Source organism: Globicephala melas, chromosome 3, assembly GCF_963455315.2.
Source record: "Globicephala melas chromosome 3, mGloMel1.2, whole genome shotgun sequence".
In the NCBI taxonomy this organism is placed as follows: domain Eukaryota; kingdom Metazoa; phylum Chordata; class Mammalia; order Artiodactyla; family Delphinidae; genus Globicephala; species Globicephala melas.
In genome coordinates, this window is record NC_083316.1 from 154,302,592 (window position 1) to 154,324,545 (window position 21,954).

Genomic DNA, 21,954 nt, shown 5'->3' on the forward strand with positions numbered 1-21,954 from the left:
CCCAGGAGTAGTCCCACAGGCTGTGACATGAAACCTTCACATCTGCTCTAACTAGCCACTCCAAAATGGAGGGCTCTTGCAGGGAAGGAGGGAGGCAGAGGGAGGGAAAGGGGGAGAAGGCAGAGGCCCCAGGCCATGTAATCAGCAGCAAGGTGATTGTGTGATGTGTCTTTTCACATTTGAGTTAGATATGCCCCACCAGTTTTGATGGGAATCAATTTAAATATACTTTCTTGATCCCAGAAGTTCAACTATTTGGACAGTGGTTACACTTGACAGGTTGGTTTGTTATAGCACAACATATATTTTAAATGGGCAAAAATTTAGTACCATTTACAGTATCTTAAGATAAACTGCCTTTGAATGGGAGCTTCCTTTCCAGTACTTTGAGGTCTATAAGATGTATCTAGAAAATTTACTACTGTGGAGAATGAAGACTGCTTAAATCAAATGGGTGGGGGTACGGGAGGGCCTGTGGCTTCCTTTTTTTTGATTAATTGCTGTAACACTGTCCTTCAGGCAGCTGAGGGAGTTTCATATTTTATTTAGACATCATTAAGCACTGAAGCTGTTGCAGGAAAACTTTGATGTTCTATGAGTTCTGTCATTTTGTTAGCACTGATATGGCTCTTGGGTTCACCACTCCATTAGAATTATTAACTCCATTCATATTAGTTTTTGTTACAAATCTTACAAAGGTGGGTGCTTCTGGATATTTAGGTCCACATTCTATTTTAAGGCTGTATATTCGGTTTTCATAAATTGTTCTTGGAGTCCCAATTATCATCCCTGTCCATCTTGTAAGTGTCATGTCTTCATCATCTTCTAGACCCCAGCTAACTGTGCCATCTCCTACTCCTTTCTGACCTTCTTTGAGCTCTTCCAACAGTCGGAAATTGTGAGGGACTTTTACTCCTGAGCCTGTGGTGGCTGCCATCTTGCTTTGCTGTTGCTCCCTATTGCCATTTTCTTAATTGTTTTGGGTTTGTTTTTGTAGGTCTTTTTTCTTACCTTCCTCTCTTGCTCTCTTCTCTTGTGGTTTGATGACAATCTTTAGTGTGGTGTTTGGGTTGCTTTTTCTTTTTGTGTGTATATGTGTTGTAGTCTTTACGTTTGCTGTTCCTATGAGGTTTTGATATAGCAGTCTAGTCTATATATGTACAAGATTGTTTTACGTTTCTGGTCTCTTTTCCACCTAGAGAAGTCTTTAGCATTTACTGCAGAGCTGGTCTGGTGATGCTGAATTCTCTTAGCTTTTGCTTGTCTGTGAAGCTTTTGATTTCTCCATCAAATCTGAATAAGAGCCTTGCTGGGTAGAGTATTCTTGGTTGTAGCTTCTTCCCTTTTATCACTTAAATATATCATGACGCTCCCTTCTGGCCTGCAGAATTTCTGCTGAAAAATCAGCTGATAACCTTATGGGAGTTCCCTTGTATGTTATATGTCATTTTTCCCTTGTTGCTTTTAATATTTTTTGTTTGTCTTTAATTTTTGTCAGTTTGATTATTATGTGTCTCAGTGTGTTCCTCCTTGGGTTTATCCTGCCTGGGACTCTCTGTGCTCCCTGGACTTGTGTGACTGTTTCCTTTCCCATGTTAGGGAAGTTTTCAGCTATTACCTCTTCAAATATTTTCTCAGGTACTTTCTTTCTCTCTTCTCCTTCTGGGACCCCTAAAATATGAATTTTGGTGCAGTTAATGTTGTCCCAGAGGTCCCTTAAACTGTCCTCATTTCTTTTTTTCTTTTTTCTTTATTCTGTTCTGTGGCAGTGATTTCCACCAATCTGTCTTCCAGGTCACTTATCCGTTCTTCTGCCTCATTTATTCTGCTATTGATTCCTTCTAGTGTATTCTTCATTTCAGCTATTGTATTGTTGAACTCTGTTTGTTTGTTCTTTAGATCTTCTACCTCTTTGTTGAACATTTCTTGTATCTTCTCTATCCTTGCCTCCATTCTTTTTCTGAGATCTTGGATCTTCTTTACTATCATTACTCTGAATTCTTTTTCAGGTATATTGCCTATCTCCACTTCACTTAGTTGTTCTGCTGGGGTTTTATCTTGTTCCTTCATCTGGGGCATATTCCTCTGCCATCTCATTTGTCTAACTTTCTGTGTTTGCAGTCTCTGTTCCGCAGGCTGCAGGACTGTAGTTCCTCTTGCTTCTGATGTCTGCCCCTGGTGGGTGAGGCTGACCTAAGAGGCTTCTGCAGGATTCCTGGTGGGATGGACTGGTGGCTGCCCACTGGTGGGTGGAGATTGGTCTTGTCCCTCTGATGGGTAGGGCCGTGTTAAGGGGTTCATTTAGATGCAGCTGTGGCCTCAGGAAGACTTTAGGCAGTCTGTCTTCTGATGGGTGGGTCTGTGGTCCTTCCCTGTTGGTTGCTTGGCCTGAGGCACTCCAGCACTGAAGCTTTCAGGCTGTTTTGTAGGGCTAGGTCTTGGTGTCATAATGGCGGCCCCCTGGAGAACTCATGCTGATGAGTATTCCCCAGTATCTTCTCCACCTGTGTCCTTGTCCCCACAAAGAGCCACAGCCACCCTCAGCCTCCCCAGGAGACCCTGCAAGACCATCAGGTAGGTCAGGCTCAGGATCCTATGAAGTCACTGCTTTCCCCCTGCTTCCTGGTGTGCACAAGACCTTGTGTGCACCCTCCAAGAGTAGCGTTCCTGTTTCTCCCAGTCCTGTGGAGTTCCTGTGATCAAACTCCACTGGCCTTCAAAGCCAAATGCTCTGGGGGCTCCTCCTCTTGATGCCAGACCCCCAGACTGGGAGCCTGATGTGGGGATCAAAACTCTCACTTCTTTGGGAGAACCTCTGCAATATATTTATTTTCCAGTTTGTGGGCCGCCCTCCCAGCTGGAATGGGATTTGATTGTATAATGAATGTGCCCCTCCTACCATACCATTGTGGCTTCTTCTTTGTTTGTGATGTAGAATATCCTTTTTTGGTAGGTTCCAGTATTTTTTTTCCAATGACTGCTCAGCAGTTAGTTGTGATTTTGGTGTTTTCGTGAGAGGAGGTGAGCTCAAGCCCTTCTACTCTGCCATCTTGTCTCCAACCTCTGCATCTACTGCTCATCACACTAGTTTCCAGAGAGGATGCTGGGCCCTGACAAGGACCTTTATTTGGATCAAATAAGGAGTTGGAATGATGGTAATTGGTGTCATTGTTTTCTTCTTCTTTTTTTTTTTTTCCTAGCATCTGCATCCAATAAAGAGCCTTAAAAATGTGTCTGTTCCTAAGAACATATAATGCAATTATCCCACTGGGTGGGGTCAGAAGGGTTGGGGAATGGTCGTCCTCATGCCATGGATTCTCTAGCTTGGTTTGCAAACTGGTAGCACATAAGTGTCATGCAGTTAACAAGAATGCTGCATTTGCCATATATGGTGTTTTTATATACATGTAAAAAACCCAGAAATAGAAAAATTAGAATCACTGGATCAGTAAAATCATATTTAGTAAGAGTTTATTGTGCATGTAAGAACAGTTTGTGAACTGGGAGCTCTCAAACCAGCAGTGGAATGAGGCACAGAGGTATGTTATAGGTCAATTTATATAGTGAAAATGCAGAGGCTGCTTATGCTTTACAATGATTGGTTATATAGCATTAGAGTTTTCTTAGTGATAAAAGATTGGTTAAAAGAAGATACCTCATGCCAATTTTGGGCAACAGTTTATGTTTCATTTATGATTTTCGCAGGCCAGAAGTGGCCCAGTGTTTTGTTTTGTTTTGTTTTGTTTTTTTGCGGTACGCGTACCTCTCACTGCTGTGGCCTCTCCCGTTGCGGAGCACAGGCTCTGGACGCCCAGGCTCAGCGGCCATGGCTCACGGGCCCAGCTGCTCCACGGCACGTGGGATCCTCCTGGGCCGGGGCATGAACCCGTGTCCCTTGCATCGGCAGGCAGACTCTCAACCACTGCGCCACCAGGGAAGCCCTGGCCCAGTGTTTTTGCTTACTTCTTTAGAATAAGCTAAATTGTTTCACTTATGTGGCTTAGTGTTTTTTCTGCTCAGGAAATTTTCAAGTTTGCTTTCCATTTTGTATTTTACTTTGTATCTATCTGCAATTATTGTTTATTTATTTGTTTATACACCCATGTAACTGCCATCTCAAGATAGAGGACATTTCCATTATCCCAAACAGTTCCAAGGTGCCACTTCCCAGTTAAGCCCAGTTAAACCCCCTTTCTCCAAGGCAAGAACTGTTCTGAAATCTACACCACAGCTTAGTTTTGCTGTCCTAGAGCTTCATGTAAATGAATTGTAGATACTCTTTTGTGCCTGACTTCTTTCAGTCAGCATAATGTTTATCATCCATGTTGGTGCATGTATCAGTACTTTGATTCACTTTATTGCTGAGTACTATTCCATTGTATGAATATACCACAATTTATTTGTTTACTTGATGATAAACATTTGGATTGTTTCCAGTTTGGGGCTATTATCAATCAAGTTGTTATACAACTTTCTATGCAATTCTTTTTTTTTTTTAATTGAAGTACAGTTGATTTACAATATTGTGTTTGTTTCAGGTGTACAGTAAAGTGATTTGGATATATATGTCCAATTCTTTTCCATTATAGGTTATTACAAGATATTGAATATAGTTCCCTGTGCTATACAGTGAATCCTTGTTTTTTATTTTATATATAATAGTATGTATCTGTTAATTCCATACTCCTAATTTATCCCTCTCTCCCTTTCCTCTTTGGTAACCATAAGTTTGTTTTCTATGTCTGTGAGTCTGTTTCTGTTTTATAAATAAGTTCAGTTGTACTATTTTTTAGATTCTACATATAATTGATATCATATAATACTTGTCTTTCTCTGTCTGATTTACTTCACTTAGTAGTATAGTCTTTAGGTTCATCCATGCTGCTGCAAATGGTATTATTTAATTCTTTTTTTATGGCTGAGTAGTATTCCATTGTGTGTGTGTATATATATATATATATATATATATATATATATATATACACATCACATCTTTTGTTTTTAACATCTTTATTGGAGTATAATTGCTTTACAATGGTGTGTTAGTTTCTGCTTTATAACAAGGTGAATCAGTTATACATATATATATGTTCCCATATCTCTTCCCTCTTGCATCTCCCTCCCTCCCACTCTCCCTATCCCACCCCTCTAGGTGGTCACAAAGCACCGAGCTGATCTCCCTGTGCTATGCGGCTGCTTCCCACTAGCTATGTATTTTATGTTTGGTAGTGTATATATGTCCATGCCACTCTCTCACTTTGTCACAGCTTACCCTTCCCCCTCCCCATATCCTCAAGTCCATTCTCCAGTAGGTCTGTGTCTTTATTCCCATCTTACCCCTAGGTTCTTCATGACCTTTCTTTTTTTTTTCTTAGATTCCATATATATGTGTTAACATACGGTATTTGTCTTTCTCTTTCTGACTTACTTCACTCTGTATAACAGTCTCTAGGTCCACCCACCTCACTACAAATAACTCAATTTCGTTTCTTTTTATGGCTGAGTAATATTCCATTGTATATATGTGCCATATCTTCTTTATCCATTCATCCGATGATGGACACTTAGGTTGCTTCCATCTCCGGGCTATTGTAAATAGAGCTGCAATGAACATTTTGGTACATGACTCTTTTTGAATTATGGTTTTCTCAGGGTATATGCCCAGTAGTGGGATTGCTGGGTCATATGGTAGTTCTATTTGTAGTTTTTTTTTTTTTTTTGTGGTACGCGGGCCTCTCACTGTTGTGGCCTCTCCCGTTGCGGAGCACAGGCTCTGGACGCACAGGCTTAGCGGCCATGGCTCATGGGTCCAGCCACTCCGCAGCATGTGGGATCTTCCCAGACCGGGGCACGATCCCGTGTCCCCTGCATCGGCAGGCGGACTCTCAACCACTGCACCACCAGGGAAGCCCTATTTGTAGTTTTTTAAGGAACCTCCATACAGTTCTCCATAGTGGCTGTATCAATTGATGGTTTTCCTTTGTATTATTCTTGAGTTCCTTTCTGTTTGGTTTTTGTGAATCTAATGTATGTTTTGATTTGTGGTTACCCTGGCTTTCAACTATGTTAACATAACTATACTTTCTTTAGACTGGTAGTCATATAAGCTCAAACACATTCTAAAAGATCTATATTTTCTTACTCCCCTCCCCCACATTTTGTGATTTTGATGTTCTATTTTAAATCTTCATGTTTATCCTTTTGCTGGTCATTGTAGTTATAATTATTTTCACAGAATTTTTTTTAATATATGTATTAGCTTATTTAAATGATCTTAAATCCTTTTATATATTTGCCTTTCCCACTGTAGTTTACCCTTTCACATAGATTCTTGGTTCTTTTCTATTTAGAGAAAACCTTTCAGTATGTCTTTTAGGATATGTTTATTCTATATTCTTTTAGCTTTTGCTTATCTGAGAAATTCTTTCTTGCTCTTTTTATTCTAAATGGTGATCTTGCTGGGTAGAGTACCCCAGGTTTCAGGTTTTTTCCTTTCAGGATTTTGAATATATCTTGCCACTCCCTCTGGCCTGCAAAGTTTCTGTAGACAAATCAGCTGATAACTTTCTGGGGGTTCCCTTGAAACTAACTCTTTGTTTTTCTCTTGCTGCCTTTGGAATCCTCTCTTTAACAACTTTTGCTATTTTAATTATGATATGCCTTGGTGTGTGTCTGCTTGGGTTCATCTTGTTTGGGATCCTCTGTGCTTCCTTTACCTGGATATTTTTTTCCTTCTTTGGGTTTGGGAATTTTTCAGGCAAAATTTCTTCAAATACAATTTTTTTTTTTTTTTTTTTTTTTGCGGTACGCAGGCCTCTCACCGCTGTGGCCTCTCCCGCTATGGAGCACAGGCTCCGGACGCGCAGGCCCAGTGGCCATGGCCCACGGGCCCAGCCACCCCGCGGCACGCAGGAGGCCCCCGGACTGGGGCATGAACCCGCATTGCCCCACATCGACAGGCGGACTCTCAACCACTGTGCCACCATGGAAGCCCTCTTCAAATACATTTTTAATCCCCTTTTCTCTTTCTTCTCCTTCTGAGATTACTATTATGTGTAGATTGTCATGCTTCATATTATCCCATAAATCTTGTATGTTGATTTCATTTTTTAAAAATTTGTCTTTCTGGGGAATTCCCTGGCAGTCCAGTGGTTAGGACTCCATGCTTCCACTGCCAGGGGCCTGGGTTTGATCCCTCATTGGGTAACTAAGATCCTGCAAGCCACTCAGGGCTGCTAAATGTCTTTCTGTCTGTTCTTTTTTCAAAAAATATTTATTTATTTATTTAGTTGCACTAGATCTTAGTTGTGTCAGGCAGGCTCTTTAGTTGTGGCTTGTAGGCTCCTTAGTTGAGGCACATGGGCTCCTTAGTTGCGGCACATGAACTCTTAGTTGTGGCATGCATGTGGGATCTAGTTCCCTGACCAGGGATTGAAGCCAGGCCCCCTACATTGGAAGCGTGGTGTCTTATCCACTGCACCACCAGGGAAGTCCCCTGTCTCCTGTTCTGATTGGGTGATTTCCATTATTCTGTCTTTTAGATCACTTATTTGTTCTTCTGCATTATTTAGTTTGCTATTTATTGCCTTTAGCTCAGTTTTCATCTTGGTAATTGAGTGGTCTAATTTTGAGTGGTCTTTATAGTTTCTAGTTCCTTGTTACAGTGGTCTGCATTTCTAACAGTAGTCTTTCTTAATTCCTTCAGCATTTTTATCTCCCTTTTGAACTTGGGGTCTGGTAGACTGGAGAAGTCTGTTTCTTTGTTTGTTCTTTCCGCAGATTTCTCTTGTTCTTTTAATTGGGAATAGTTCCTCTGCATTTTCATTTTACTTATATTTCTCTGACTCTGTGAATTTAGGAGAAACAGTTATCTACTGTGGTCTTAAAGGGCTGTTTTCATGTGGGAGCAACCTTGTGTAGACTGTGTGCACCCAATATTTTTGGTGTGAGGGTTGTTTTTGGTGTGGATGCTTGCTATGTCTTTCCTCAGGGTGTGCTGTCCTTGTCCCCTTGATAAGGGGTGTGTTGGCATTGTGGTGACCAGAGCCTGCACTGGATGTTGGGCAGGGCCTCCTCTTTGTTCTGTGGTTGTCACATCCCCATTGGGGGCAGGATCTGCTCCCCAGCTGTTGGAGTACAAGCCCCCAGATCTGATTCTAAGCTGTAGTATAAAGTAGGTGGTACTGGACTGCTCCCTCTGGGAAAGGAGCCACTGTGTATTCTTCCCCAGGAGGTGTCTAGTGGGATGTGCAACTCTATGATGCCACCTGCCACCCGGTGTGCACACCCACAAAGATCACTGTTGCTGGCGTTGCCCTCGGGGGCCACCTCCACCATGGTAGTGCCAGAAATTGGCTCAGATAACCCTCAGGCATACGTGTGCACTCAAAAAGCTGAGGAGGAAACCCACCAAAGCCATGCCCCTGCATCCACATAGGGATTGCCGGTAATCAGCTCAGATTTCAGCCCCTCCTCCAAGTGCGTATGCCCACAAAGTTCACAAAATCCATGGTGGCCAGAGCCATGCCCACTCTGAGCATGCTGATAATGAGGCTGCTAAGGTGGACCTGCCCCCGCCCTTTCCTTGTTGACAATGGGGCTCCTACGGCAGACCTGTGCTTGTCCTGTGTGCACACCCAGTTGTCACCCTGGCCACACTTCACGCCCTTTGGACTGTCTCTGTGCAGCCAAATCAAATCCTCTCCCCGGGTCTGTTCCCTGAAGCCCCAGTCACTGTGCACACCAACAGGCACATGTCTTGCACTGGGAAGGGTGGTGATGTGACCAGGACCATCTGTGCTGGCCTCTCTTTACCCTGTGGAGCACAGGCCATCTCCCACACTCTCCTCTCAAGCCTCTGAAGCTCTCTATCTGTCTGGGTGGACCTCTCAGCTGGTGAAAGAGATTCCTAGGGTTAGGGAACATTTCCTCTTTCACAGCTCCCTCCCAGGGGCACAGTTCCTGTCCTGATTCCTTTTCTTCTCCCTTTCCCCTTCATCCTACCTGGTTATGTGGGGATCGTTCTTGCAGTTTTGGTTGTACGAGATCTTCTGCAGGTTTTCAGTAGGTATTCCATGAGAATTGTTCCACATGTAGATGTATTTTTGATGCATTTGTTGGAGGAGGCCAGCTCCACATCCCTCTACTCCTCCATCTTGATCTACACCTATGCAAGTCTTTTTATGAACATATGCTTTATTTTTTTTTTTGGTTGAATACCTATGGCTAGAATGTTGGGTTATAGGGGAGGTATATGTTCAATTTCCTAAGAAACTGTCAAACTGTTTCTCAAAGTGGTTTTATAATTTTATATTCTCACCAGAAATGTATGACAGTCCCAATTGCTTTATATCCCCTCCAGTATTTGGGATTTTCAGTCTTTTTAGTATTAGCCATTCTAGTGGGTGTGTGGTAATATTTCATTGTTGTTTTAATTTGCATTTCATTTATGAGAATGTTGAACATTTTTATGTGCTTATTGGATATTCATGTATCTTCTTTTATGTAATGTCTATTCCAATCTTTTGCCCACTTAAAAATTGGTAACCATTGTAATGGGTCATTTGTCTCCTTATATACTTGTAAGAGTTCTGTATATATTCTGGATATAAGACCTTTGTCAGGTGAATAAATTACAAATATTTTCTCCTCATCTATGGCTTTCCTTTTCACTTCATTAATGGTGTCTTTTGGAGAGTCTATGTTTCTAATTTTTATAAATCAGTTAAAAATTTTATTGTTACTGCTTATTATATTCTATCTAAGACAATTTTAATTATCCCAAGGTCATGAAGATTTCCACCAACGTTTTCTTCTAGACGTTTTGTAGTTTCTTTTTTTTTAATTGACAGAATTCAAAATATAACAATAATTCAGTAAATTTTTTTCAATACAGGTATACTAATGAGAAAATGGAATTTTATTTTGGGGATACTATTTTGCTTATTGTGATTCAAAGTTATGTTTCTTATCAAAATCTGTTGCAAATGCTGATCAGTAGTGATATTTTATGTATTTCATTTTTGATAATGTCTCTTCACGTAGATAGGTACTGCTGAGTACTGATACTGTCCATGAGCATATGATTTTTTCCCATTTAATATTTTTATTGAGATATAATTCACATAACATAAAACTCATTATTTTAAAGTGTACAAGTCAGGGTTTTTCAGCATATTCAATATGTTGTACAACTATCAGCACTATCTAATTCTGGAACACTTCCATCAACCCCACAGAGAAACCCTGTACTTAGTAGTCAGTCTCAATTTTCCCCTCTTCTCATTCCTTGGCAACTACTAATCTACTTTCTGTCTCTATCGATTTACCTATTCTGGACATTTCATATAAACAGAATCATAAAATCTGTGGCTTTTTATGTCTGGCTTCTTTCATTTAGGATAATGTTTTCAGAGTTCATCCACATTGTAGCATGTGAAAGTACTTCATTCTTTTTTATGGATGAATAATATTCCATTGTTTGGATATGCTATGTATTGTTTATCCATTCATCAGTTGTTGGACATATAGGTTTTTTCCACTTTTTGCCTATTATGAATAATGCTGCTATGAACATTCATGTACAAGTTTTTGTGTGAAAATATGTTTTAAGTTTTCATTGGTATAGTCCCTGAAATGATTGAGTCATATGGCAACTCTGTGTTTAAATGAAGAAGTACCACACTGTTTTCCACAACAGCCAAATCATTTTACATTCCCACCAGCAAGGCACAGGATTCCAGTTGTTCTACATCCTTGCCAAAATTTGCTACTTCTTTCCCTCTATCCTTCCTTCTTTTCTTTCTTTCTTTCTTTCTTTCTTTCTTTCTTTCTTTCTTTCTTTCTTTCTTTCTTTCTTTCTTTCTTTCTTTCTTTCTTTCTTTCTTTCTTTCTTTCTTTCTTTCATCATCTTTCTGTCTTCCTTTCTTTCCATCTGAGTGGCTTTCAAGTGGTGTTTTGGTGGTTTGATTTGCATCTTTCTAATGACTAATGATGTTGAGCATCGTTTCATGTTCTTATTGACCATTTGTATACCTTCTTATCATTTTAGTATTCGTATCTATCATCAATTTTATTATTTTTTGTGTTTGGTATGAGGTAAGAGCTGAGATTCATTTTTTTTCTCCACTCATATGTCTAGTTGATCTAGCCCATTTGTTGAAAAAACTTCTTAAGTTGTCCCCTGGGGTAAGCAGAGTAAGGACTCTACAAAGATGTCCACATCCTAATTCCTTGAATATTACATTATATAGCAAAAGAGGAATTAAGGTAGCAGGTGAAATTAAAGTTGCTTATCAGTTGACCTTATGATAAGGATATTATCCTGGATTATCTGAGTGAATTCAATGTGATCACAGAGGTCCTTAAATGAGGAAGAGGGAGACAGAAGAGGAGGTCAGAGTGATGTAATGTGCTAAGAAATTGGCCTACTATAGCTGGCTTTGAAAATGGAGGAAGGCGCCATATGCCTCTAGAATGTAGGCAGCCTCTAGAAGCTAGAAAGGAAACATTTTCCCTAGGGTCTCTAGAAAGGAATGATGTCCTGGTGACTCCTTGATTTTAGCCTGGTTAGATCCATTGGGACTCTTGAATTGACAAATTGTAAGATAATAAATTTGTATTGTTTTAAACACTAAGCTTGTGGTAGTTTGTTATAGCAGCCATAGAAAACCAATATTTTCCCCAAGATTCCTGCCCTCTGGTATACATGCTCTGTATAATCCCTTCCCCTTGGGTGTGATTAAGATTTATGAATATGATGGGTGATCATTCCTGTGATTATGTAATGCTATATGGCAGAAGAGATTTTGCAGATGTACTGAAGGTCTTCAATCAATTAACTTTGGGTCAATCAAAAGGAAGGTTATCTTCTATTGGCCTGACCTTAAAAGAGGTCAGAGAGATTCAAAGTGAAAGAGATTCTCTTGTTGGCTTGAAGAAGCAAACTGTTACATTAAGGAGAACACCACATAACAGAGAACAGTAAGTGGCCTCTAGGAACTAAGGGCTTCAGTCCTACAACTGCAAGGAATTAAATTCTTCCAACAACATGAATGAGCTTGGAACAAGAGTCCAAGTTCCATATGAGAATGCAAGCTCGTGGACAGCTTGATTTTAGCCTTTTGAAAACTTAAGCAGAGAACCCAGGTACACCACACTAGGGCTTCTGACCTACAGAAATATGTGAAACATATAACTATATATAAAATAATATATCAGTATTGGGTTTTTTTGTTTTTTTCTACATCTTTATTGGAGTATAATTGCTTTACAATGGGGCATTAGTTTCTGCTTTATAACAAAGTGAATCAGTTATACATATACATATGTTCCCATCTCTCTTCCCTCTTGCGTCTCCCTCCCTCCCACCCTCCCTATCCCACCCCTCTAGGTGGTCACAAAGCACCGAGCTGATCTCCCTGTACTATGCGGCTGCTTCCCACTAGCTATCTATTTTACGTTTGGTAGTGTATATATGTCCATGCCTCTCTCTCACTTTGTCACAGCTTACCTTTCCTCTTCCCCATATCTTCAAGTCCATTCTCTAGTAGGTCTGTGTCTTTATTCCTGTCTTACTCCTAGGTTCTTCATGACATTTTTTTTTTTTTAGAGATGTGAGATGATATCTCATTGTAGTTTTGATATGCATTTCTCTAATGATTAATGATGTTGAGCATTCTTTCATGTGTTTGTTGGCAATCTGTATATCTTCTTTGGAGAAATGTCTATTTATGTCTTCTGCCCATTTTTGGATTAGATTTTTTTGTTGTTGTTGTTATTGAGCTGCATGAGCTGCTTATAAATTTTGGAGATTAATCCTTTGTCAGTTGCTCCATTTGCAAATATTTTCTCCCATTCTGAGGGTTGTCTTTTGGTCTTGTTTATGGTTTCCTTTGCTGTGCAAAAGCTTTGCAGTTTCATTAGGTCCCATTTGTTTATTTTTGTTTTTATTTCCATTTCTCTAAGAGGTGGATCAAAAAGGATCTTGCTGTGATTTATGTCATAGAGTGTTCTGCCTATGTTTTTCTCTAAGAGTTTGATAGTTTCTGGCCTTACATTTAGGTCTTTAATCCATTTTGAGCTTATTTTTTTTTATGGTGTTAGGAAGTGTTCTGATTCTATTCTTTTACATGAAGCTGTCCAGTTCTTCCAGTTCCACTTTTTGAAGAGGCTGTCTTTTCTCCATTGTATATGCTTGCCTCCTTTGTCAAAGATAAGGTGACCATATGTGTGTAGGTTTATCTCTGGGCTTTCTATCCTGTTCCATTGATCTATATTTCTGTTTTTGTGCCAGTACCGTACTGTCTTGATTACTGTAGCTTTGTAGTATAGTCTGAAGTCAGGGAGCCTGATTCCTCCAGCTCCGTTTTACATTCTCAAGATTGCTTTGCCCATTCGGGGTCTTTTGTATTTCCATACAAATTGTGAAATTTTTGCTCTGGTTCTGTGAAAAATGCCAGTGGTAGTTTGATAGGGATTGCATTGAATCTGTAGATTGCTTTGGGTAGTAGAGTCATTTTCACAATCTTGATTCTTCCAATCCAAGAACATGGTATATCTCTCCATCTATTTGTATCATCTTTAATTTCTTTCATCAGTGTCTTATAATTTTCTGCATACAGGTCTTTGTTTGCTTAGGTAGGTTTATTCCTAGATATTTTATTCTTTTTGTTGCAGTGGTAAATGGGAGTGTTTTCTTGATTTCACTTTCAGATTTTTCATCATTAGTGTATAGGAATGCCAGAGATTTCTGTGCATTAATTTTGTATCCTTCTACTTTACCAAATTCATTGATTAGCTCTAGTAGCTTTCTGGTAGCATCTTTAGGATTCTCTATGTATAGTATCATGTCATCTGCAGTGACAGCTTTACTTCTTCTTTTCTGATTTGGATTTCTTTTATTTCCTTTTCTTCTCTGATTGCTGTGGCTAAAACTTCCAAAACTATGTTGAATAAGAGTGGTGAGAGTGGGCAACCTTGTCTTGCTCCTGATCTTAGTGGAAATGCTTTCAGTTTCCCACCATTGAGGATGATGTTGGCTGTGGGTTTGTCATATATGGCCTTTATTATGTTGAGGAAAGTTCCCTCTATGCCTACTTTCTGCAGGGTTTTTATCATAAATGGGTGTTGAATTTTGTCAAAAGCTTTCTCTGCATCTATTGAGATGACCATATGGTTTTTCTCCTTCAATTTGTTAATATGGTGTATCACGTTGATTGATCTGCGTATATTGAAGAATCCTTGCATTTCTGGAATAAACCCCACTTGATCATGTTGTATGATCCTTTTAATGTGCTGTTGGATTCTGTTTGCTAGTATGTTGTTGAGGATTTTTGCATCTATGTTCATCAGTGATATTGGCCCGTAGTTTTCTTTCTTTGTGACATCCTTGTGTGGTTTTGGTATCAAGGTGATGGTGGCCTCGTAGAATGAGTTTGGGAGTATTCCTCCCTCTGCTATATTTGGAAGAGTTTGAGAAGGATAGGTGTTAGCTATTCTCTAAGTGTTTGATCAAATTCGCCTGTGAAGCCACCTGGTCCTGGGCTTTTGTTTGTTGGAAGATCTTTAATCACAGTTTCAATTTCAGTGCTTGTGATTGGTCTGTTCATATTTTCTATTTCTTCCTGATTCAGTCTTGACACGTTGTGCATTTCTAAGAATTTGTCCATTTCTTCCAGGTTGTCCATTTTATTGACATAGAGTTGCTTGTAGTAATATCTCTTGATCTTTCTGCAGTGTCAGTTGTTACTTCTCCTTTTTCATTTCTAATTCTATTGATTTGAGTCTTCTACCTTTTTTTCTTGATGAGTCTGGCTAATGGTTAATCAATTTTGTTTATCTTCTCAAAGAACCAGCTTTTAGTTTTATTGATCTTTGCTATCGTTTCCTTCATTTCTTTTTCATTTATTTCTGATCTGATCTTTATGACTTCTTTCCTTCTGCTAACTTTGGGGTTTTTTTGTTCTTTCTCTAATTGCTTTAGGTGCAAGGTTTGGTTGTTTATTTGAGATGTTTCCTGTTTTTTAAGGTAGGATTGTATTGCTATAAACTTCCCTCTTAGAACTTCTTTTGCTGCATCCCATAGGTTTTGGGTCATTGTGTCTCCATTGTCATATGTTTCTAGGTATTTTTTGATTTCCTCTTTGATTTCTTCCGTGATCACTTCGTTATTAAGTTGTGTATTGTTTAGCCTCCACGTGTTTGTATTTTTTACAGATCTTTTCCTGTAATTGATATCTAGTCTCATAGCGTTGTGGTCGGAAAAGATACTTGATACAATTTCAATTTTCTTAAATTTACCAAGGCTTGATTTGTGACCCAAGATATGATCTATCCTGCAGAATGTTCCATGAGCCCTTGAGAAAAGTGTGTATTCTGTTGTTTTGGGGTGGAATGTCCTATAAATATCAATTAAGTCCATCTTGTTTAATGTATCATTTAAAGCTTGTGTTTCCTTATTTATTTTCATTTTGGATGATTTGTCCATTGGTGAAAGTGGGGTGTTAAAGTCCCCTACTATGAATGTGTTACTGTCGATTTACCCTTTTATGGCTGTTAGTATTTCCTTATGTATTGAGGTGCTCCTATGTTAGGTGCATAAATATTTACAATTGTTATATCTTCTTCCTGGAGCGATCCCTTGATCATTATGTAGTGTCCTTCTTTGTCTCTTCTAATAGTCTTTATTTTAAAGTCTATTTTGTCTGATATGAGAATTGCTACTCCAGCTTTCTTTTGGTTTCCATTTGCATGGAATATCTTTTTCCATCCCCTTACTTTCAGTCTGTATGTGTCTCTAGGTCTGAAGTGGGTCACTTGTAGACAGCATATATATGGGTGTTGTTTTTGTATCCATTCAGGCAGTCTGTATCTTTTGGTTGGAGCATTCAATCCATTTACATTTAAGGTAATTATCGATATGTATGTTCCTATTCCCATTTTCTTAATTGTTTTGGGTTTGTTATTGTAGGTCTTTTCCTTCTCTTGTGTTTCTTGCCAAAGATGTTCCTTTAGCATTTGTTGTAAAGCTGGTTTGGTGGTGCTTAACTCTCTCGGCTTTTGCTTGTCTGTAAAAGTTTTCATTTCTCCATCAAATCTGAATGAGATCCTTGATGGGTAGAGTAATCTTGGTTGTAGGTTTCTCTCCTTCCTCATTTTAAATATGTCCTGCCAGTCCCTTCTGGCTTGCAGAGTTTCTGCTGAAAAATCAGCTGTTAACCTTATGAGGATTCCCTTGTGTGTTATTTGTTTTTTTTCCCTTGCTGCTTTTAATATGTTTTCTTAGTATTTAATTTTTGACAGTTTGATTAATATGTGTCTTGGGGTGTTTCTCCTTGGATTCATCCTGTATGGGACTCTCTGTGCTTCCTGGACTTGATTAACTATTTCCTTTCCCATATTAAGGAAGTTTTCAACTATAATCTCTTCAAATATTTTCTCAGTCCTTTTCTTTTTCTCTTCTTCTTCTGGAACCCCTATAATTCGAATGTTGGTGCATTTAATGTTGTCCCAGAGGTCTCTGAGACTGTCCTCAGTTCTTGTCATTCTTTTTTCTTTATTCTGCTCTGCAGCAGTTATTTCCATTATTTTATCTTCCAGGTCACTTATCTGTTCTTCTGCCTCAGTTATTCTGCTATTGATCCCATCTAGAGTATTTTTAATTTCATTTATTGTGTTGTTCATCGTTGCTTGTTTCATCTTTAGTTCTTCTAGGTCCTTTTTAAATGTTTCTTGAATTTTCTCTATTCTGTTTCCAAGATTTTGGATCATCTTTACTATCATTATTCTGAATTCTTTGTCAGGTAGACTGCCTATTTCCTCTTCCTTTGTTAGGTATGGGGGGTTTTTATCTTGCTCCTTCAACTGCTGTGTGTTTTTCTGTCTTCTCATTTTGCTTATCTTACTGTGTTTGGGGTCTCCTTTTTGCAGGCTGCAGGTTCGTAGTTTCCGTTGTTTTTGGTGTCTGTCCCCAGTGGCTAAAGTTGGTTCAGTGGGTTGTGTAGGCTTCCTGGTGGAGGAGACTAGTGCCTGTGTTCTGGTGCATGAAGCTGGATCTTGTCTTTCTGGTGGGCAGGTCCACGTCTGGTGGTGTGTTTTGGGGTGTCTGTTTACTTATTATGATTTTAGGCCGCCTCTCTGCTAATGGGTGAGGTTGTGTTCCTGTCTTGCTAGTTGTTTGGCATAGGGTGTCCAGCACTGTAGCTTGCTGGTCATTGAGTGAAGCTGGGTGCTGGTGTTGAGATGGAGATCTCTGGGAGATTTTCACCATTTGATATTATGTGGAGCTGGGAGGTCTCTTGTGGACCAGTGTCCTGAAGTTGGCTCTCCCACCTCAGAGGCACAGCACTGACTCCTGGCTGCAGCACCAAGAGGCTTTCATCCACACGGCTCAGAATAGAAGGGAGGAAAAGTAGAAAGAAAGGAAGAAAGAAAGAAAGAGGATAAAATAAAATAAAATAAAGTAAGATAAAATGAAGTTATTAAGATAAAAAATAATTATTAAGAAAAAAAATTTTTTTAAAAGAAAAAGAAACAGACAGATAGAACCCTAGGACAAATGGTGAAAGCAAAGCTATACAGACAAAATCTCACACAAAAGCATACACATACACACTCAGAAAAAGAGGAAAAGGGGAAAAAATAATATATCTTGCTCTCAAGGTCCACCTCCTCAATTTTCGATATTTCGTTGTCTATTCATGTATTCCACAGATGCAGGGTACTTCAAGTTGATTGTGGAGCTTTAATCCACTGCTTCTGAGGCTTCTGGGAGAGATTTCCTTTTCTCTTCTTTGTTCGCACAGCTCCCGTGGCTCAGCTTTGGATTTGGCCCTGCCTCTTAGCGCGGCTCGCGCCCATCTCTGGAGCTCCTTTAAGCAGCGCTCTTAATCCCCTCTCCTCACGCACCAGGAAAAGAAGAGGGAAGAAAAAGTCTCTTGCCTCTTCTGCAGGTCCAGACTTTTCCCCGGACTCCCTTCCGGCTAGCTGTGGTGCACTAACCCCTTCAGGCTGTGTTCACGCTGCCAACCCCAGTCCTCTCCCTGCGCTCCAACCAAAGCCTGAGCCTCAGTTCACAGCCCCGCTCCCCCCGGTGGGTGAGCAGACAACCCTCTTGCGCTGGTGACCGGTCGGCACCGATCCTCTGTGTGGGAATCTCTCCGCTTTGCCCTCTGTACCCCTGTTGCTGTGCTCTCCTCCTCAGCTCGAAGCTTCCCCGCTCAGCCACCCACAGTCTCCGCCTGCAAAGGGGCTTCCTAGTGTGTGGAAACCTTTCCTCCTTCACAGCTCCCTCCCCCTGGTGCAGGTCCCGTCCTTATTCTTTCGTCTCTGTTTATTCTTTTTTCTTTTGCCCTACCCAGGTATGTGGGGAGTTTCTTGCCTTTTGGGAGGTCTGAGGTCTTCTGCCAGCGTTCAGTAGGTGTTCTGTAGGAGTTGTTCCACGTGTAGATGTATTTCTTATGTATCTGTGGGGAGGAAGGTCATCTCCACGTCTTACTCTTCCCCCTCTTTCTCAGTATTGTTTTAAGCTGCTAAATTTGTGCTAATTCGTCATGCAGTGATGGGAAAACAATGTATTTCCCATTGACTTGCCTTAGCAATGCATTGTTGAAAATCAATTGAGCATGTATGTCTGGGTCTATTTCTGGATTCTGTTCTTTCCCATTGATCAGTTTGTCTGTCTTTTTACCGAAACTACTATCATTTGGCTTATCATAGCTTTATAGTACATCTTTAAAATTAGATACTAGGAGTCCTCCAACTTTGTTATTCTTTTTCAAAATTGTTTGGCTCTTTTACGTCCTGTGTATTTTCATATAAATAGTAGAATCAACTTTTCATTTGTACAAAAAATGCTTGCTGGAATTTTGATTTGAATTATGGTTGACCATTGAACAACACTCCATGAAGTGGAAAATCCAAGTATGACTTTACAGTTGTCCCTCCGTGTCCATGGTTCCATACTGGCAGGGTCAACCAACTGTGGATTATATATTTCTGTAGTCTGTATTTATTGAAACAAATCTGCATATAAGTGGACCTGCTCAGTCTAAAACAGGGTTGTTCAAGGGTCAGCTGGAAGTTGAATTTGAAGATCAATTTGGGGAATTTTGACAGCTTAACAATATTGAGTCTTCTGATTCATGAACATGGTATATATTTCCATTAGTTTTAGTCTCCTTTAATTTCTTTCTTTTAGTGGGGAGATCTAATTAGCTTTATTCAGTGATTCAGGAATCAGGCAGCATCCCATCTAGTAAATAGAAGGATGCTCAAGGGGTTGCATAAATGGAAGGTTTTATAATCAGAAGGAGGGTAGGGAAGAAGGTATTAGCAAAAGAAAAGAAAGGATTTTTTCAGGCCAGACCATCTTCCTTTAGGGGGAAGGGAACAGCAGAGGTCTTCATGATGCAGATAACCTCACTAGTGTTGATCCTGAAATTTCAGATTACGTGTTTAAAATTCACATTCCAGGGACTTCCCTGGTGGCGCAGTGGTTAAGAATCCACCTGCTAATGCAGGGGACATGGATTTGAGCCCTGGTCCAGGAAGATCCCACATGTCACAGAGCAACTAAGCCCATGTGCCACAACTACTGAGCCAGTGCTCTAGAGCCCACGAACCACAACTGAGCCTGCGTGCCGCAACGATTGAAGCCCGTGAGCCTAGAGCCCATGCTCTATAACAAGAGAAGCCACTGCAATGAGAAGCCTGTGTACCACAAGGAAGAGTAGCCTCCGCTCGCCACAACTAGAGAAAGCCCATGCGCAGCAATGAAGACAAAACATGGCCAAAATAATAAATAAATAAATAAATAAATAAAATAAAATTCACATTCCTAGCTCTCTTTTTGCCTAGCACAGCCATGGCTCATGTCTCCCCTAATCATTTTCCTAAGGAACAGACTTAAGTATGCCCTAACAGGAGATGAAATAAAGATCTGCCTGCAGTGTTTCATTAAGATTGATGGCAATGTCTGCACTGTTATAACCTACCCCACTTGTTTTATGGACATCATCAGCATTGGAGAGACTGGAGAGAATTTTCGTCTGCTCTATGACACCAAGTGTCGCTTTGCTGTCCATTGTATTACACTTGAGGAGGCCAAGTACAAGTTGTGCAAAGTGAGAAGGATCTTTGTGGGGACAAAAGGAATCCTTCATCTGATGACCCATGGTGCTTGCACCGCCTGCTACCCTGATCCCCTCATCAAGGTGAATGACACCATTCAAATTGATTTGGAGACTGGCAAGATTACTAATTTCATCTAATTTGACACTGGTAACCTGTGCATGGTGACTGGAGGTGCTAACCTGGGAAGAATTGGTGTGATCAACAACCGGGAGAGACATCCTGGTTCTTCTGATGTAGTTCATGTGAAAGATGTCAATGGTAACAGCTTTGCCACTGGGATCTCCAAGATTTTCGTTATTGGCAAAGGCAACAAACCATGGATCTCTCTTCCCCATGGAAAGGGTATCTGCCTTACCATTGCTGAGGAGAGGGACAAGAGACTGGCGGCCAAACAAAGTAGTGGATAAAATGATCTCTAGGTGACATGATTGCAAAAACCTTTGTACTTAATTAAAGATAATACCACATTAAAAAAATAAAATTCACATTCCTAGGAGAGGCTGAAACTGCAATGACGTCTTGGTTTGCTGTTCTGGGAGCAAATTACTCCATTTTGGGCTTTTTTTAAAACAATGCCAATTATATCTCAAGAAAAAGTCAGTATTTCCCTAATTTTAATGTGTGAAGGAAGGTCTCCTTTAATTTCTGTTAGCAGTGTTTTATAATTTTCAGTATGGAGATCTTAGGTATCTTTTGTTAAATGTGTTTCTATGTATTTAATATTTTTTCATGCTATTGTAAATCAAAAAAAATTTATATTCCAAGTTTTATTGCTAGCATATAGAAATACATATATTGTTAACATATAGAAATACAATTATTTTTGTTTTTACCCTTGTATCTGTGACTTTGCTAAATTTGTTTCTTAATTTTAGTAGTTTTGTGTAGATTCTTTAGGATTGTCTATGTAGACAATCACATTTTCTATGAACAAAGGCAGTTTTATTGACTTCCTTCCATTCTTTTTGCCTTTTAGTCATTTTTCATGTTTTATTGAAGTATACAGGACCTCTAGCATAATGTTCAGTAGAAGTTGTGAGAGTGTCATGCAGTATATCACATAGTATGATATTAATTGTAGTTTTTTCATAAATGCCATTTATCAAATTGAGGAAATACATTTCTATTTCTAGTTTGCTGAGAGTTTTGGTCATGAATTGGTGTTAAGTTTTGTCAAATTCTTTTCCTGTGTCTATTAAAATGGCTATATGATTTTCCTTATTTATTTCACTAACAGGATGAATTACAGATTTGTTTTTGATTCAACATTCAAAAACTTGCATTTCTTAGAATCCACTTGGCCATGATATATAATCATTTTTATATGTTGCAGGATTCTATTTATTAATATTTTATTGAGGAATTTTTCTTCTGTGTAAGATTGGTAATTTTCTTCCTTAAATATTTGATAGGACTCACCAATGAAATCATCTAGGCCTGTAGTTTTCTTTGTGGGAAGTTCTTGGTTATGATTATTTAACAGATTTATGTTGTGGTAGATGATCTCCAAAGCTGGATGTCATCCAATTCTTCCCTTTCTGTGTGCATACCTCTACATGCATCACCCTCACTTGAGGCTGGGGTGGTCTTTTATTTATTTTTTAACATCTTTATTAGAGTATAATTGCTTTACAATGTTGTGTTAGTTTCTGCTGTACAATAAAGTGAATCAGCTATATGTATACATTTATCTCCATATCCCCTCCCCCTTGAGCTTCCCTCCCACCCTCCGTATCCCATCCCTCTAGGTCGTCACAAAGCATTGAGCTGATCTCCCTGTGCTATACAGCAGCTTGCCACTAGCTATTTTACCTTTGTTAG

At 39.6% G+C, this 21,954-nt stretch overlaps 2 pseudogenes; one reads left to right on the plus strand and one right to left on the minus strand.

Annotated features, from left to right (window-relative positions):
• Positions 1-493: 493 nt before the first annotated feature.
• On the minus strand, positions 494-937 carry LOC115846226 (ubiquitin-conjugating enzyme E2 variant 1-like; annotated as a pseudogene).
• Positions 938-19,871: 18,934 nt separating this feature from the next.
• On the plus strand, positions 19,872-20,540 carry LOC115846251 (small ribosomal subunit protein eS4-like; annotated as a pseudogene).
• Positions 20,541-21,954: the final 1,414 nt, after the last annotated feature.